The 17,696-nt window shown below is 41.6% G+C and overlaps 1 protein-coding gene across 1 annotated transcript in view; it reads left to right on the top strand.

Annotated features, from left to right (window-relative positions):
- The window catches only part of LOC126457128 (mediator of RNA polymerase II transcription subunit 12), a 372,135-nt gene that overhangs the window by 182,128 nt on the left and 172,311 nt on the right, over nucleotides 1-17,696 (top strand). The gene's annotated exons all lie outside the window — the stretch shown is intronic.

Genomic DNA, 17,696 nt, shown 5'->3' with positions numbered 1-17,696 from the left:
GAACAAACTAAGTAATTTTTGGTTGTCATGGCATCTAATGACCGAAGTTTTGGCAGCTATCGTTTTTCTGGCGTAAGTAATTTAGGAACAAAGGTAAAACTCACTGAATATTGGAAGTGTTGAATCATCAGCAGGTACCTGAACAAGACTAGGTTTTGGACAAATTCTTTTTCAGGTAGAGCACACACACACACACACACACACACACACACAAACACAAACACAAACACACTCTCTCTCTCTCTCTCTCTCTCTCTCTCTCTCTCTCTCTCTCTCTCTGCAGACTGAATATACAATTCCAGGACTGTAGATCTGCAGCTTCGCTTTGGTAAGAGGCTGTCTCAGGGGAAGTAGGAGAGGGGAGGAAGGAAATAAGGAATGAAATGGGAGGGAGGGTTGGAGAAACGTGTGTAATGGCATGGAGGGAGGCAGCAGGTGCATGGGGTAGGAATGCAGGAATGTCATGCAGCACATACAGTGATAAGCATGTGTGACAGGCACAGGCACCAGTGATTTTGGGCAGCACACAGTGAAGATGTTGTGGAGAAGGTGATTGGCAGAGGGTGACTGAGTGAAGTTTGGGTCCTGGGGCAGGCTGGAAGGGTGTGTGAAGCACAGGGCTAGCGGAGATTGAGGACAGAACAAGTATGGGAGCAAGAAAGTGTTACAGGGAAACATCCATAACCTAGTTCCAAAAAATTGGTGTTTGGGGGGAGAAGGATCGAGATGCCACAGTTTGTAAAGCAGCCATTGAAATTGAGCATATGGTGTGTGTGTGTGTGTGTGTGTGTGTGTGTGTGTGTGTGTGTGTGGCGGCGGGGTTCTTGGGTCCAGACAGAGGTTTAAGTATGTGTGAGAATATGACATGGGAAACCTGTCTATGGAATGTGTTTGGGGATAGCGTCTGTCTGTGAAAACCTTAGTAAGATCTCTAGCGTACTGGGCAAGGCATTTCTCATCATTGTAGACAAACTGCCCATGCTTGGGTATGCAATATGAGAGTGATTATTTGGTATGGAAGGGATGACAGCTATCAAAAAGCAGGTACTGTTGGCGGTTAGGGAGCTTGATATGGACAGATGTATAGATGGAGCCATCAGAGAAGTGGAGGTCAATGTCCAGGAAGGTGGCATATTGGGCTGAGAAGGACAAAGTGGAGCAAATGAGAGAGATGGTATTGAGGCTGTGGAAGAATGAGGATATGGTGTCTCGTCCCTGGGTCCGTATCATCCAAATATCACCAGTGAGCCTGTGCCAAAAAAGAGGTTTGACATTTTGTGTGGCTAAGAAGGTTTTCTCTAAATGCCCGTAAACAAGCTTGGCATAGAAGGGAGCCGTGCAAGTGCCTATGGCTGTGCCACAAATTTATTTGTTTATCCTCCCCTCAAAGGAAAAGTAGTTATGTGTGAGGATTTTGCTAGCTAGGTGTATACGAAATAAGGTGATGGGTTGAGATGTGGAAGAACATTGGAAGAGATAGTGTTCAATAGCAACAAGGCTGTGGGCATGGTGGATGTCAGGGTGTACAGGGGTGGCATCAACAGTGATGAGCAGGGATCCAGGTGGAATGAGTTGGGAATGATTAGAGCTACTGAAGAAAGGGGCTTGTGTCTTTAATACATGAGGCCAGGTTGCATGCAGATTGTTGAAGGCATTAGTCAACAAGGGCAGAAACTCTTTGGGTAGGAGTACAACAACCAGCTACAGTGGAGTGTCCAGGATTGATGAGTTGATGGATTTTGCAAAGCATGTAGAAGATAGGTGCATGAGCAGACTTTGGGGTGAAGAAGGAGATGGATTTGAGGGAGAGATTCTGGCATGAGCATAAGGAGTTGAGTGGAGATTGGAGGCTGTGCTGGACCTCTAGGATGAAATCACTATGGCAGGGCTTATTGGTTGAGTATTCAGACAGCAGTGGGTACCTTCTGCCAATTAATCACTGTGGTTCATCACAATAATGGTGGCACCTTTGTCTGCGGGGAGGGTGATTGAATGATGGACCATCTTTAGGTTATGGATTGTTATTCTGTCCTCCGTTTGGGAGTTTATGTTCGAGGAAAGGGAACTGGGAAAGGTGGGTGAGGCCAAGTTGAAAACAAGGAATTCTTGAAAAGTAGCCAAGTATGGTTTACAACTGAGTGTGGGAGAGTTGTGGTTGGATGGTGATATTAACTGGAAGGGGCAGAGTTCAGCGTTGCAATTTGGTTGGCTTTGATTGGAGGGCTTGGTGCAAAAAAGTGTTTCCGTTGCAGGACTCAAGAGAAGGAGAGTACAACTGTATAATTTTATTTGGTAACTATTTTCTTACAAATAAGAATTTCCAGCTAATTTATTAATTACTAATATAACATTGCTTACCATCAGATTATTGGTATATTAACTGCTTATTAATTAAGATCCTAATGCTTTCTAATATGCCCTGTACTTTTAAATGGATACTCCAAGGTTTACAATACAGCCGGAAAACAGAAGGTCTTAATCAGGCTAAAGAGTTGAAATCTAACATTGTGTAGTCGTCAATCCCAAGACTGGTTTGATGCAGCTCTCCATGGTAAACTATTCTGTGAAAGCCTCATCATCTCTGCACAACTACTGCAGCATAAATCCATTTGAATTTATGTAATATATGCACCCTTGGTCTCCATCCACAATTTTTACTCCCCACAATTCTCTCAACTACCAAATTAATTATTCCTTGATATCCCAAGGTGTGTCCTATCAACTAATTCCTTCTTTTATTCAAGTTGTGTCATCAATTTCATTTTTCCGCAATATGGTTCAGTGTCTTGAAAGGAGGATATAAGATGAACATCAACAAAAGCAAAACGAGGATAATGGAATGTAGTCAAATTAAATCGGGTGATGCTGAGGGGATTATATTAGGAAATGAGACACTTAAAGTAGTAAAGGAGTTTTGCTATTTAGGGAGTAAAATAACTGATGATGGTCGAAGTAGAGAGGATATAAAATGTAGACTGGCAATGGCAAGGAAATCGTTTCTGAAGAAGAGAAATTTGTTAACATCGAGTATAGATTTAAGTGTCAGGAAGTCGTTTCTGAAAGTATTTGGTTGGAGTGTAGCCATGTATGGAAGTGAAACATGGACGATAACCAGTTTGGACAAGAAGAGAATAGAAGCTTTCGAAATGTGGTGCTACAGAAGAATGCTGAAGATAAGGTGGGTAGATCACGTAACTAATGAGGAGGTATTGAATAGGATTGGGGAGAAGAGAAGTTTGTGGTATAACTTGACTAGAAGAAGGGATCGGTTGGTAGGACATGTTTTGAGGCATCAAGGGATCACAAACTTAGCATTGGAGGGCAGCGTGGAGGGTAAAAATCGTAGAGGGAGACCAAGAGATCAATACACTAAGCAGATTCAGAAGGATGTGGGTTGCAGTGGGTACTGGGAGATGAAGAAGCTTGCACAGGGTAGAGTAGCATGGAGAGCTGCATCAAACCAGTCTCAGGACTGAAGACCACAACAACAACAACAATGGTTCAGTTTCTCTTCATTAGTTACTTGATCTACCCATCTAATCTTCAGCATTATTCTACAGCACCATATTTCAAAAGCTTCTATTCTTTTATTGTCTGAACCATTTATCATCCCTGTTTCACATCCATACAAGGTTAAACTTAAGCTAAATATTTTATTGCTATTAAATTCCTCATTTTCATAAATGTTTATCTTCCCATAGCCAATCTGCATTTTAAATTCTCTCTACTTCAGCCATCATCAGTTATTTTTCTGCCCAAATAGCATAACTCATCTACTACTTTTAGTGTCTCATTTCCTACTCCTAATTCCATCAGCGTAACATCATTTAATTCACTGCATTTCATTATCTTTGTTTTACTTTTGTTGATTTTCATCTTACAACCTGTTTTCAAGACACTATCCATTCTGTTCAACAGCTCATCCAAGTCCTTTGCTGTCTCTGACAGAATTACAACGATGTCAGCAAACCTCAAAAGTTTTTATTTCTTTTCCCTAAACTTTAATTCCCTTTCCATGTTTCTCGTAGGTTTCCTTTATTGTCTGCTCGGCGTAGAGATTGAATAATGCTGGGGACAGGTTACAATCCTCCTTTCTCAATCACTGCTTCCCTTTCATGTCCTTCAACTCTTAGAACTGAAGTCTGATTTTTGTGCACGCTATAAACAACCTTTTGCTCCCTGTGTTCTTTCCTTGCTACCTTAAAAATTTTAACAATCGTTGTCCAGTCGGCATTGTCAAAAGCTTTTCTAAACCTAATGGTGTAAGTGGAGGCTTGCCTCTCTCCAGCATATCTTTAAGATAAGTTACAGGTTCTGTATTTCCTCAATGACCCAACATTGCTCCAGAGCACAAACTGGCCTCCCCGAGATTGGCTTCTGCCACATTTACCATTCTCTTGTAAATAATTTGTGCCAGTATTTTGCAGCCATGACTTGTCAAACTGATAATTCAGTAATATTCACAACTTTCAGTATGTGCGTAATTGGAACTGGATTATTACATTCTTCTTGAAGTCTGAGGGTATGTTGTCTGTCTCACATATGAGGGTTACCCAGAAAGTAATGCACCACATTTTTTTCTCAGCCGAAAACAATGCTACGAATGTGTGAAATGTTACGTATGTATTATTTGAAGTCTCCTGAGTGGCCAGGCCAAGTTTCCATCACTTCCAACAGTTAGCATTGCTGCAGGACAGTTTCAAAATGGCATCTGTAGGTGATGTACATTACAAGCAATGTGCCGTCATTGAATTTCTCACCGTAGAGAAAGAAACTGTGGGGAATATTCTCAAACACTTGTCCAAAGTCTGTGGAGCATCTGCTGTCTACAGAAGTACATTTAGTTGCAGGTCACAGAGGGTGAGATCATCAGAAGGCAGTTCAGTGGAGCTCCACAATTTGCAGCAGTCAGGGAGACCATCCACAGCTATCACACCTGACAGCCCTGACCTAGCCCCCTTGGACTTCCACTTGTCTGGGCCATTAAAGGATGCCATTCATGGAAGACATTTTGAGGACAATGAGGAGGTGATTCACACAGTGAAGCACTGGCTCTGCCACCAGACAATGATTGGTACCAACAGGGCATATGCGCCCTTGTTTCACGCTGGAGGAAGACCATAGAATGGGATGGAGATTATGTGGAAAAATAGGGTGTGTAGATAAAACGCCATTGTTTCCTGTGTGTAATTCTCATTATGTTCGATAAAGAATTGTTGAGGGAAAAAAATGTGGTGCATTACTTTCAGGGGAACCCTTGTGTCTTGTACACTAGATGGATTAGGTATGTTGTACCTGGCTCTCCCAGGGATCTCAGTAGTTTTGAGGGTATGTCCTCTACTCCAGGAGCTTTGTTTCAACTTAGGTCCAACAGTGCTCTGTCAAAATCTTCTTTCATCTACTTCGTCTTCCTTTTCTGTAATATTGTCTTCAGTATCATTACCCTGGTATAGCCCTTCGATATATTCCTTCCACATTTGCCTTCTTTGCTAGTATTGGCTTGCCATCTGAGCCCTTGATATTCAAACAGCTGCTTTTCTTTTCACAAAACATCTCTTTAATTTTGCTATAGGTGCCATCTGTCTTTCACCTATATATGCAGGCTTCTACAGCCTTGCATTTGTCCTCTAGTCATTCCTGCTAAATCATTTTGCACTTTCTGCCAATCTAATTTTTAAACATCTGTATTTTCATTTGCTATATTTTCATAGTTTCTGCTTCAATCAATTAAATTCAGTATCTCCTGTGTTATCCATCGATCTCTACCACGCCTTGTCTTTTTACCTATTTGATATTTTGCTGCATTACAGTCAACCATTGCCTAATATTCCCTCTGACACTCACAATAACTTTTGATTGTTTCAAATTATCCAGGTCCTATCTCCTTAATTTCAAAGCTCTTTTGTAATTTCTTCAGTTTTAGTGTGCTGTTCATCTGTTTTCTAATCTATCTATCTTCTGTATATATAGGTTTGTGTATATAACTTGGAAGTATTTCATGTAAATTAGCTGAGCTGTGATGTGTTACATTTCTCCACCATTGTGAAAATATGCTATTGCCATCTAGCAGTGTATGTCAGAGCTCTTTGGAATCGGGGTAGCTTTCATGGTGCTTCATACCAATGTTTTGTGGCAGTGGGTGCTTTGTACCAGTGTTCCATAGCAAATGATGCTGTGTACAAATGCTGTGTGGCAGAGGGTGCATATAACCAATTTTGATCAAGTGAGATGGCACATTGGTTAGCACATTGGACTCACATTCAGGAGGATGATGGTTCAAATCCTCATCTGACCATCCAGATTTTGATTTCCATTATTTCCCTAAAGCGCTCCAGGGAGGTGGCAGGATGGCTCCTTTGAAAGGGCTTGGCCTATTTACTTCACCATCCTTGAAACGTTCTGAGGGTGTGCTCTGCCCCTAATGACTTGACACATCAAATGAATTCGCAATTGTGAGTAAGGACTACCATCAACTGTAGAGTGGAACAACGACAATGAAAATTTGTACCAGACCGGGACTCGAACCCAGACTTCCGCTTATCACGAGCGGCACTGCAATATTGTAAGCTAATGACATGATGTTGATGAGACATTAACCTAATCTACTTTCCTTCCTTCTTAGTTTTGTGTGGCAGAGGGTGCTTCGTACCAGTGTTGTGTGGTAGAAGTTGCTTCATACTGATGTTCTTTGGGCAGAGAATGCTTTGTACCACATTGCGTGACAGAGGTAGTTTGGTATCAGTTGTATGAGGCAGAGGGTACTTCATACCAATGTTGACTCGCAGAGGATACTTTGTATCTGTGTTATGTGCCAGAAGATGCAACCTACTGTTGTTACTTGTCAAAGGGTGCAACCTGCTGTTGTTGCATGGCAGAGAGTGCGACCACTGTTGTTGCACGGCAGAGAGTGCAACCACTGTTGTTGCACGGCAGAGAGTGCAACCACTGTTGTTGCATGGCAGAGGGTGCTTCATGCCAATGTTGCCTGACAGAAAGTGCTTCATATCATTGTTGCATGGTTGAGGGTGCTGCATAACAATTTTACATTGCAATGAGTGTGTTGTACCAATGTTGTGTGGTGAAGAATGTTTCTTACCAATTTTACGTGGCACAGGGTAATTCGTAACAATGTGTTATGGTAGAGGGTACATCGCACTGATGTTGCATGGTATAAGGTGCTTCGTAGTGTTACTGTGTTGTGAAATGCAGGAAAATTCAAACAGTAAATTTAGCTCACACCAGACTGGCACTGAAGTCAGCACCCAGCAAGTGGACATTGCTTGCTTCGAACTAGCTTAGCAGTCAGGCAGACCAGGTGCTCGCAGTAGATCGCAGCTTCCATCATAGTCATGAGATGCCACACACCAGACACCAATTAAATATAGAATAGGAAACATTTGTACCTACTGAGGACTTTCTTGGTTTGCACTGCTTAAATTATTTAAGTCATATGAAAATGATAATACTCAATTACATAGCATTGTTTCTGAATTTTAATCATAACTCCATGCAGTGGGCCGTAAGCAAAATTATTGTTATGCTACACAAGTTGTCTGGTTGTAGACATGTGTTGCTACCAGCTTGAAGCCCTGACAGCTTGCTGGTAACCAATAATTTATGGTCATAGTCCTCATCTGCCCTTGGAAATGTCTTACAGTTTAAAATCAGATTCTGAAGTCTTTGTATTATCATTACATTAGGTTGGTGCATAAGTTTGTAGCATTTTTCCATAAGTTTGCTGAACACAACAGATACAGATAATAGAGACTTTGGTTATCAATAATGTATTCACCTTCATTATTTACAACAGTCTGCAGAGGTTTGGGTAACTTGTCCAATTCCTCGACTGTAGGAATTGTGTGGTTTTGAAATGAAGAACTTGTGAAGCCATGTTCGGAATGCATTTTCATCCAGAAACAAAGTTTCTTGTAGGTTGTTCAATAAAGAACAGAAAAGGTGAAAATCTGAGGGTGCAAGGTCAGGTGAGCAGTGGATGCAGAATGACTTTACAACACAATTCCTGTACAGTGTTTTTTGTCAGTCTTGGCAGTATGTGGGTGGGTATTATCATGGAGTAGCATCACTTCACACAGTGTTCCTGGTCACTGTTCTTGGATTACATCTGCAAGATGTCTCAGTTGTTGACAATAAATGTCAACAGTGGTGGTTATACCTCGAGGTAGCAGTTCATTTTGCACTGCACCATCGGTGTTCCCCCCAGATAAATAATATTATCTTTTCTGGATGAGTGCAGGTCTTTGTTTGGTGAGTTGATGCTTTGTTTGGACTCATTCATTCCTTCTTTTTCCTTATGCTAGCATAAAGATGCCGTTTCTCATGACCAGTAATTATGCCAGTTGATTAAGAGCAAACAGAGCTGCACATGTGGCCACCTACTGATTTTGACTTAGACCATGTGGTGCCCATACATTCGATTTTTGAACCTTCCCCATTGCATACAAATCTTGTATGATGGTGGAATGATCACAGTTCATCACATTTGCCAGTTCTCGAGTACACTAAAATTTGCCATTGTGGATTAATGTGTTTAAACAGTCTTCATCAAACACCAAAGGTCTTCTTGAAAGTGGAGAGTCACTAATGTCAAAACAATACTCCTAAAAATGAGAAAACCATTTTTTTGCTGTGCTCTGTCCAATGGCATTATCTGCACACAAGTCACAAATATTTTGGTGTGCCTCAAAAAAAAAAAAAAAAAAAAAAAAAAAAAAGTCAGGAATGTTCCAATTTCACCACAACTGGCATTCCATTTCCTTGTGTCCACAGTTCCATTCACTATCTCCAAATGGCAAAGTGACATTATGTAAACTCAAATAGCAACAGTGAACTACAAATAAAAAATGACAATTGATAAATAAAACCATAGCAACCATAATACCAACATGCAAAACAAAAACAATACAAACTTATGCACTAACCTAATATAATCAGTGTGAAACCTTCCATTGTACCTCCAGGTCCCTTTTGTGTATACAGTGTCCTTATGTGATTCCCATAACTTCTGAAACTTCCTGGCAGATTAAAACTGTGTGCCGGACCGAGACTCGAACTCAGGACCTTTGCCTTTCGCGGGCAAGTGCTCTACCAACTGAGCTACCCAAGCACGACTCTCACCCCGTCCTCACAGCTTTACTTCTGCCAGTACCTCGTCTCCTACCTTCCAAACTTTACAGAAGCTCTCCTGCGAACCTCGCAGAACTAGCACTCCTGAAAGAAAGGATATTGCGGAGACATGGCTTAGCCACAGCCTAGGAGATGTTTCCAGAATGAGATTTTCACTCAGCAGCAGAGTGTGCGCTGATGTGAAACTTCCTGGCAGATTAAAACTGTGTGCCGGACCGAGACTCGAACTCGGGACCTTTGCTCAGTTGGTAGAGCGCTTGCCCGCGAAAGGCAAAGGTCCCGAGTTCGAGTCTCGGTCCGGCACACAGTTTTAATCTGCCAGGAAGTTTCACATCAGCGCATACTCCGCTGCAGAGTGAAAATCTCATTCTGGAAACATCTCCTAGGCTGCAGCTAAGCCATGTCTCTGCAATATCCTTTCTTTCAGGAGTGCTAGTTCTGCAAGGTTCGCAGGAGAGCTTCTGTAAAGTTTGGAAGGTAGGAGACGAGGTACTGGCAGAAGTAAACCTGTGAGGACAGGGCATGAGTCGTGCTTGGGTAGCTCAGTTGGTAGAGCGCTTGCCCGCGAAAGGCAAAAGTCCCGAGTTCGAGTCTCGGTCTGGCACACAGTTTTAATCTGCCAGGAAGTTTCACATTAGCACACACTCCGCTGCAGAGTGAAAATCTCATTCTGGAAACATCTCCTAGGCTGTGGCTAAGCCATGTCTCCGCAATGTCCTTTCTTTCAGGAGTGCTAGTTCTGCAAGGTTCACAGGAGAGCTTCTGTAAAGTTTGGAAGCTAGGAGACGAGGTACTGGCAGAAGTAAAGTTGTGAGGACGGGGCGTGAGTCGTGCTTGGGTAGCTCAGTTGGTAGAGCGCTTGCCCGCGAAAGGCAAAGGTCCCGTGTTCGAGTCTCGGTCCGGCACACAGTTTTAATCTGCCAGGAAGTTTCACATCAGCGCACACTCCGCTGCAGAGTGAAAATCTCATTCTGTTCCCATAACTTCTATTTAAAAGTTCGCATTTATCGACAATACGTTTTCGCTGTATCACACTCTGTGGCACAGCGTTTTCTGGTTCTGAAGTTGCCTCCGTGACTCTAACTGAACGGCGAGGGTCCAGTCATCTAGTATCCTTTGGTTGCTGCACTGTAACATGTCATGAATGACAGCTCCTGGGTGCAAAGAAGTTTTAACTCCTGGCATTCCCCAACACTTACCACTCTACCACATGGTGCTCAAGAAATGTCTATGTCATAATATTCGCTTGCATTTATTTGTACACTTGCTGTTTTATGACATCCAGGGTTACTCTTTTCTTTTCTTTAACGATAAATCCTCAGCTCTGTCCTGGATATTTTTTCTGATATTTTATTTAACTTTTGCAACTTTGATTTGTCCTGAGTGATGATGTGTATTGTTCTGTACTTGCTTTCATATTTGATTTCCCTGGAAACAATACAGTGCCAACCAATGTGGACTGATATTTCAGTTTCTCTGCAGTCCTGTCTGGGAAAGAATTCAGAAATGCATTGTTCTGTTGTATGTGCATCCCAGTCAACCTAACACTCGCACATCTTGTGTGAAGTGATTTCTTGGAGTGTGCTCTTTGCCTTAATATCTGTGTCATTTTGAATGTAACACTTCTTTATAACCAGTATTGGGCTCACTTCTTTCTGGTTGCAAAGTCAGAGGGGAATATTTGTAATATTATGCGCAGAGCACTGGTAGAAGTGGTTTTGTATGCACCTGTAAATCTCAGTGGTATGTTTCTCTGCAATATGTGTAGAGTGATTTAGATTTGGCTAATCTTGACCTTTGTGCCCAAATACCTGCATTGTAACCTACTGTGGAAGAAAGTGTGGATTAATGATACAGTCTGATGATGTCGAGAGGTAGATGGAGCTTATTATGGTCACTTGTCGCAAACATGTTTGTGACATGCTGCATGACTTTTGCATCGCATTTGGCCAATGACCATAATGTGAGGCGTTTTACAAGAGCTTTTAGTGGTGGCTCTGTTGTGTGTGGTGTTGGGTCATATTGGTGTCTCATACACCATTGAGAATGGACAGAAACTTCTCGAAATCAGTCCACAAATAAAGTCCAGGGGGCAAAACATAGTAACTGATGGATTATTTTCCTCCACAGCTGCAGAGCCATCCAAGGCATCCACCATGTGGTATTGCACGCAGATGAGTCATCTCAACACCTCTATAAGTCAGACACCAAGAGCTGCACTAATGCTATTCCATTTCCACTTGTAATGTGACTTTATGTTGTGAATCATTGCAAGAGCTATTCATCTCATTTTAGACTAAGTGCTAAAACCCACCATCATCATTTTATTGATTTGAAAACCCCGTTCCTGAAACCTGGGCAGTTACTCTGTATCAGTGATGCAAGCATCCACGCCATTGCTTGTGCGTCTCTCTACCTGCTTTGCCAGTTCCTGGAGATCTTTTGCCCATTGTTGTGATATCAATTCCTACAATGCTCGTTACTGTTCATTTTGTACTCATAACAGCCTGACAAAAATTGAAGGGTCCTAAGTGGTGTATTTCCACCCTAAGAATGTGCCAACCTTCGTGTACTAGCTGTTTGTCCCTGTGTTAAGTTGTACCAATAAAGAAAACTGGTTCATGACCATGTAATGATTTCCTATAACTCATTACCCAAATGGTCCCATACCATATGTTGAGGACTTTGCTGTGAACAACAATGACACCAGTTATTTAGTCTGTGCCTTTTACCAGCTTCCCACAGCCCCCAAAGACATTCCATCTGTTTTGAATTATTTGAATTCACATCTGTTTTGAATTATTTGCATTCAATCAGGCACCATTTTAGTTATACAACAGTGCACAAAAATTTTATTGCTTCATGCACAACATAATGCATTATCTTGATTGAAACTTCCTGGTAGATTAAAACTGTGTGCCAGACCGAAACTCGAACTCGGGACCTTTGCCTTTCGTGGGCAAGTGCTCTCAGTTCTGCAAGGTTCGCAGGAGAGCTTATGTAAAGTTTGGAATGTAGGAGACGAGGTACTGGCAGAAGTAAAGCTGTGAGGACGGGGCGTGAGTCGTGCTTGGGTAGCTCAGTTGGTAGAGTACTTGCCAGCGAAAAGCAAAGGTCCCGAGTTCTAGTCTCGGTCCAGCACACAGTTTTAATCTGCCAGAAAGTTTCATATCAGCGCACACTTCGCTGCAGAGTGAAAATTTCGTTCTGGCATTATCTTGATTTCTTTTATGTCTATGTTGATGACTTTCTCATTATGTCACGCAAGGAAGCAGACCATCTCCAAAGCATACCCAGCCAATTACGAGAATATGGTTTTTTGATCAATAGTTCTAAATGTATATTTGGAGTAGAAGAATGTTAATTAGGATAGATTGCTACTCACCTCATAGAGAAGGCTTTGGGCATCACACAGGCATCCTTTCCACCCCTCTCATAATGGTATTTCGCTGCCCACACAACCTATCAGTATCATTATCTGTTCTTATTCCACCCCTGTTCCCAAACCTGTGCCTTATGGCTCACATTCTGTAATAGACTAAGATGTAAGACCTGCCCCACACCCCTCCCACTGCCTCCTACTTTAGTCCTGTCACAAGCATTTCCCACTCTGTCAAAAACAGGACTACATCTGATAGCAGTTATGTGGTCTACCAACTTGGCTATAACCACTGTGTGGCATTCTACGTGGGCATGATGACTAGCAGGCAGTCTGTCCCCTTTGAATGCCACCACCTAACTGGCCTAGTGACAACTGGGCCACTCAGTTATTGAGCAAGCAACACTACATGATGTGCTTGACTGAAACAACTGCTTCACAACTTGTGCATGCTGCCTGAGTACTTCCACCAAGAATTGCTTTTTGGAGTTGTGCTGATGGAAATACTCCCTGCTACACATTCTCTTAATCCCCTGGGCTCAATCTTTGCTAGTCCCTGTTTGTCACCTACATCTTTGCCATTCTGTTCCCTTTCCAGCCTCACAAATATCTCCCCCCCCCCCCTCCCCCCCCCCCCCCCCCCCCAAGTGCACTTTCATACTCCTTGCCATTTCTCTACTTATCTCCTTTGCTGCACCTAGCAGTCCACTATCCTGTCTCTGACAAGCCCGTGCACGCTCCCACAAGCAGTCCTGCACAATTTCCCTCCAGCCCTTCCCTTCTATCCCTCCCTCTTCTCTTTGCCCCCCCCCCACACACACACACACACACATCTCCTCTATACTACTGGTTATCTGAAGGCAGAGACTGTTTTAGAATAGACAGCCAAGGCAAATTGTAGCAATATGAACTTAGAAGACACTGTTGTAGGAACTGTTGCTCACCTGTCAGTAAAAACAGATATAGATCTTGTAGTGGCTTCATCATCACCTTTGATCAGATTGACTTTACAGCAGTTTATCATCAGTCTATTATCTGAATTAATCTAAGGCCAAAACCTGTAAGCAGCTGTCTCTTGTGTAAGAAAATTTTGTCAAATGTTTCCAAGTCAGTAAGTCACACTTTTTACTTACCATTACACCGTTTACTAACCACAGCCACCATAATTACCATACCAAACTGGTGCTTCAAATACAACATCTCAGCTTTGTCAAGCATTTTACAGTGACATCTGACACATTGACAGTGAGCAAAATATGCTGGTGGGCTAGCTATACAGGGTGATTCATGAAGATGTGCAAATATTTTAATATGTTATTCTACAAGTAAAACTGAAGAAAAGAGTTCACATAAACATAGGTCCACAAATGTTTAGTTACAGACTTATGGCTAGCAAAAGATTTTGTCTGAAATTTACCAACTTTGCTAATATAAAGTCATCGCAAAACTGAACGAGTTTAAAGTAAAGCGTGATTTCCATTTATTTTTGTTGTTATTGGTCTGGTGAATCTAATAAAACATGTCCCAGATGTATATTTGCAGTAGTTTTCCAGAACATCCAGAGAAGCAAAGATTATTATACAAGTACATTTGTTTACTTTCCATTAAGAAAGTAGAAACATTTATGTCATTGTTGGCAACCGTCAGTAAGTTGTTTCAGTCATTTCCTAACCTTTAAATGAGTTAATTTTCTGTATTTTTCAGTGAAATAACATAATAACCACAGTGTATTTAATTGAAACCACATAGTAACTGTTGTAGTTTGTAGATTATTTATGAAATAGGGATGCCTTTCAAATTTATGACACAGGAATACGCCAATATGGCGTTTGTTTATGACAAATGTGATGGTAATGCTACGGCTGTAGTTAACGAATATCGCATATGGTATCCAACTCTGAGGATTCCAAATGCACGAACCATTAGCGGAGTATTTTGAATGTTACCAGAGACAGATTTTCTACCTAGCGTTCATAATCAGCATGAGCGCTCGATACGTGAAGACGATGATGAGGATAATATGGATGCTGCTCAATGTAGCTGAAGTACCAGTACACGACATATCTCTCAACGATTAGGCATTTCACAGTCTAAGGTATGGCATAACTGAAGTACAATAGTCTGCATCATTACCATAAAAAAGTGCATCATTTACATCCGGGAGATCCTGTCCTTTGCTTGGAGTTGTGCAACTGGTTAAATACTAATTGGCAGTTACACAAATACATTTTATTTACTGATGAGGCACACTTTACTCGAGATGGTATAAGCAGTTTACATAATGAGCATGTGTGATCTGAAGCAAACCCACATGCAACAGTCCAGTGCAATTTCCAGCAGAAATTTAGCATAAATGTGTAGTGTGGTGTAATCAACACACACTTTATTGGACCATTCATTTTCCCAGGACGTCTAACTGGTGAGGCCTACTTACAATTCCTTCAAGAAGAAATGCCCTGCTTGCTCGAAGATGGCCCACTTGCTATGCGATTGCAAATGTATTTTCAATATGACGGCATGCCTCCACATTTTGCCAACACTGTTACTACACCTTCAAGTGAACATTTTCCCCAGAAATGGATTGGTCGTAGTGCTACAAGTCTGTGGCCACCCAGATTGCCCGAGCTAACACCAATGGATTTTTGTGTGTGAGGATGGATGAAAGACATCATTTAGGAGGACAAAGTCAGTACACGTGAGGCATTACTTGCTCGCATTATGAATGCAATAGACGAAATTAAGAACAATCCTGTGAAACTGAAACAAGTAACAAAATCTGTTCATACAAGTGCAGCTAAATGTGTTGCACTTGGTGGAGACGTTTTTGAACATTTATTGCGAATGTATCGTGAAATTGTATGTACTCTGTACAACTTCCTTAACATTGAGCTTTGTTTCTTCTGGTTAATATGAATTCACATGTGCTATGGCGTTTATAAAAGCAGATTATCTGACATATTCATATAGTTTCAGTTAACATTATTACCATCATTTTTCCAAAATTAAATTCTCTACAACTTCTGTTGAAAACTTTGTGCAATTGTCTGGAATTTAAAAAACAAATTGGGCCAAGTAGTTAATAAATTTAAAAAATTACAAAATTATGCCTGCTTCTCTGGATGTTCTGGAAAACTACTGCAGATACACATCTGGGACTTGTTTTATTAGATTCAGCAGATCAATAACAAAAAATAAATGGAAATTGTGCTTTACTTTATCCTCGTACAGTTTTGTGATGGCTTCATATTGGCGAATTCCTAAATTTCAGGCAAAATCTTTTATTAGCCGTAACTCTGTAACTAAACATTTGTGGACCTATGTTTATATGAACTTTTCTCTGTAGTTTAACTTGTAGAATAACATATATAAAATATTTGCATATCTTCATGTATTGTAACCAAAGAACTATAGATTTTGTGAATCTTTTCCTTTTTTGTGATAGTTTTTGTCCATTGTAATTTTACTGCCTGCATTGACCCCTCACCCTTGGTCAGGTGGGAGGTTGTTTCGAGATGTGGAGAGCACCGAAAGGCCTCCCAATTTGTCTGAGAAACAGTTTTCCAGTGCTGCCTGTGATTAATAATGATCCTAAGCTAACTGCAGTTGTGTGCTATTTCAGAGGAAGCCTCTTGGCCTGCAGGATCTGGGCGTTCACAGAGGTTAGGATTTTTGGTGGTTGGGAGCTCCAGCATTAGGCATGCGAGGACTGCCTAGGAGGGGAAGAAATCCAGTTTGCACTCTGTTTGCATACTGAGAAGAATCATCCCAGATGTGGATCTGGTCCTTCCGAATCCCACGAAGAGCCCATGATGCAGCCAACTGCAAGTGGTGCTCCTTTCATTATTAATTATGTGTGTTGCATTGTTGGATTGAAAGAGTTTCTTCCCTTGATATGTAGGCAAAAATATGTGTTTAAAGCCAGTGGTAAGTGTAAAACATCATCTGAAATTGTACTGTAAATGCTCTCTTCAAAAATTACACAAAGAAGATAAGGACACTAATAGTTTCTACAAAAAAAAAAAACTCTGCCTTGAAATCTGGCAGAAGATCCGAAGAGAGTCTGGTCATATGTAATGTATACCAGCAGCAAGCCTTGACAATACCTTCACTGCATGATAGCAGTGGTAATGTGACAGATGGCTGTACCAGTTGAGTGAAGTACTAAACATAGTGTTATAATATTACTTCACCAAAGAAGATACCTTAAATACTATTCCAGAATACAAAATCAAGAACAGCTGCTTACGTGAGTAATTTGGGATTAGATATCCTCTGTGTAGTGAAGCAACTGAAGTCAATAAAGGCAGTTAGTCTGGTGTCGGAAGCTGCGAAAGTTGAACGTGCGCCAGGGGTTATGGACCTGGATACTCACAAAGGCTCTGTGTTCCTGCGCATGCCTGCGCCACAAGCCTCGCCGTGCAAATGCGCCACTCTCCGTACCGCGTGAAGTCCGCGGCACTACCCCAGCAGTCTGGTACTCACCATAGTTCGCATATGCATCTCGTCCATACTGCATTCCAGTTCAGTGTTTTGAGATACTTACTGTTGTTGTTTGGAGTGTTCCTGTGTTGTTGTTGTCTTGCCGTGTTCATCACCTCAGTTCTTGCTTGCTTGCTTCGTGTTGTGCCCAAGTTGGTTGTAGTGTTTGTCATCCCCTACTTGTTTATCTGTCCTGTCTCTTCGTTGTCAGTGATACCTCCAGCGGCTCCCCCACCTGGTGGCTTCGCATCACCATTCTCTACCGTGCACCGCTCGCTGGTCACTTGGCAGCTATAACAGTTACGTTGCTATTGGAGTATGCTGATGAAATAGCTCCATTTCTAACAGTCATGTAGTATCAGTCACTCGACTAAAAGTCTGTACTTAAAGACTCCAAAATTGCATGGGTCACCTCAGTACACAACAAAGGAAATAGAAGTAATTAGCTGAATTATAGACCCATATCATTGACATCGATTTGTAGTAAGATTTTAGAATGTGTACTGTTTCCTAATATTATGAAATATCCCGAGGGGAGGGAAGGCAACAATTTATTGACACATGATTAGGACATACATCATTTTTGTGAAACGCAGCTGCCTGTTTAAGTGAAGTAATGACTGCTATTGACAGAGAATCTCAAGTTGATTTCATATTTCTAGATTTACAGAAGACTTTTGACACCATTCCTCAC

This window comes from Schistocerca serialis, chromosome 2 (assembly GCF_023864345.2).
Source record: "Schistocerca serialis cubense isolate TAMUIC-IGC-003099 chromosome 2, iqSchSeri2.2, whole genome shotgun sequence".
Lineage (NCBI taxonomy): Eukaryota > Metazoa > Arthropoda > Insecta > Orthoptera > Acrididae > Schistocerca > Schistocerca serialis.
This window is presented reverse-complemented; position numbering and strand designations above follow the sequence as displayed.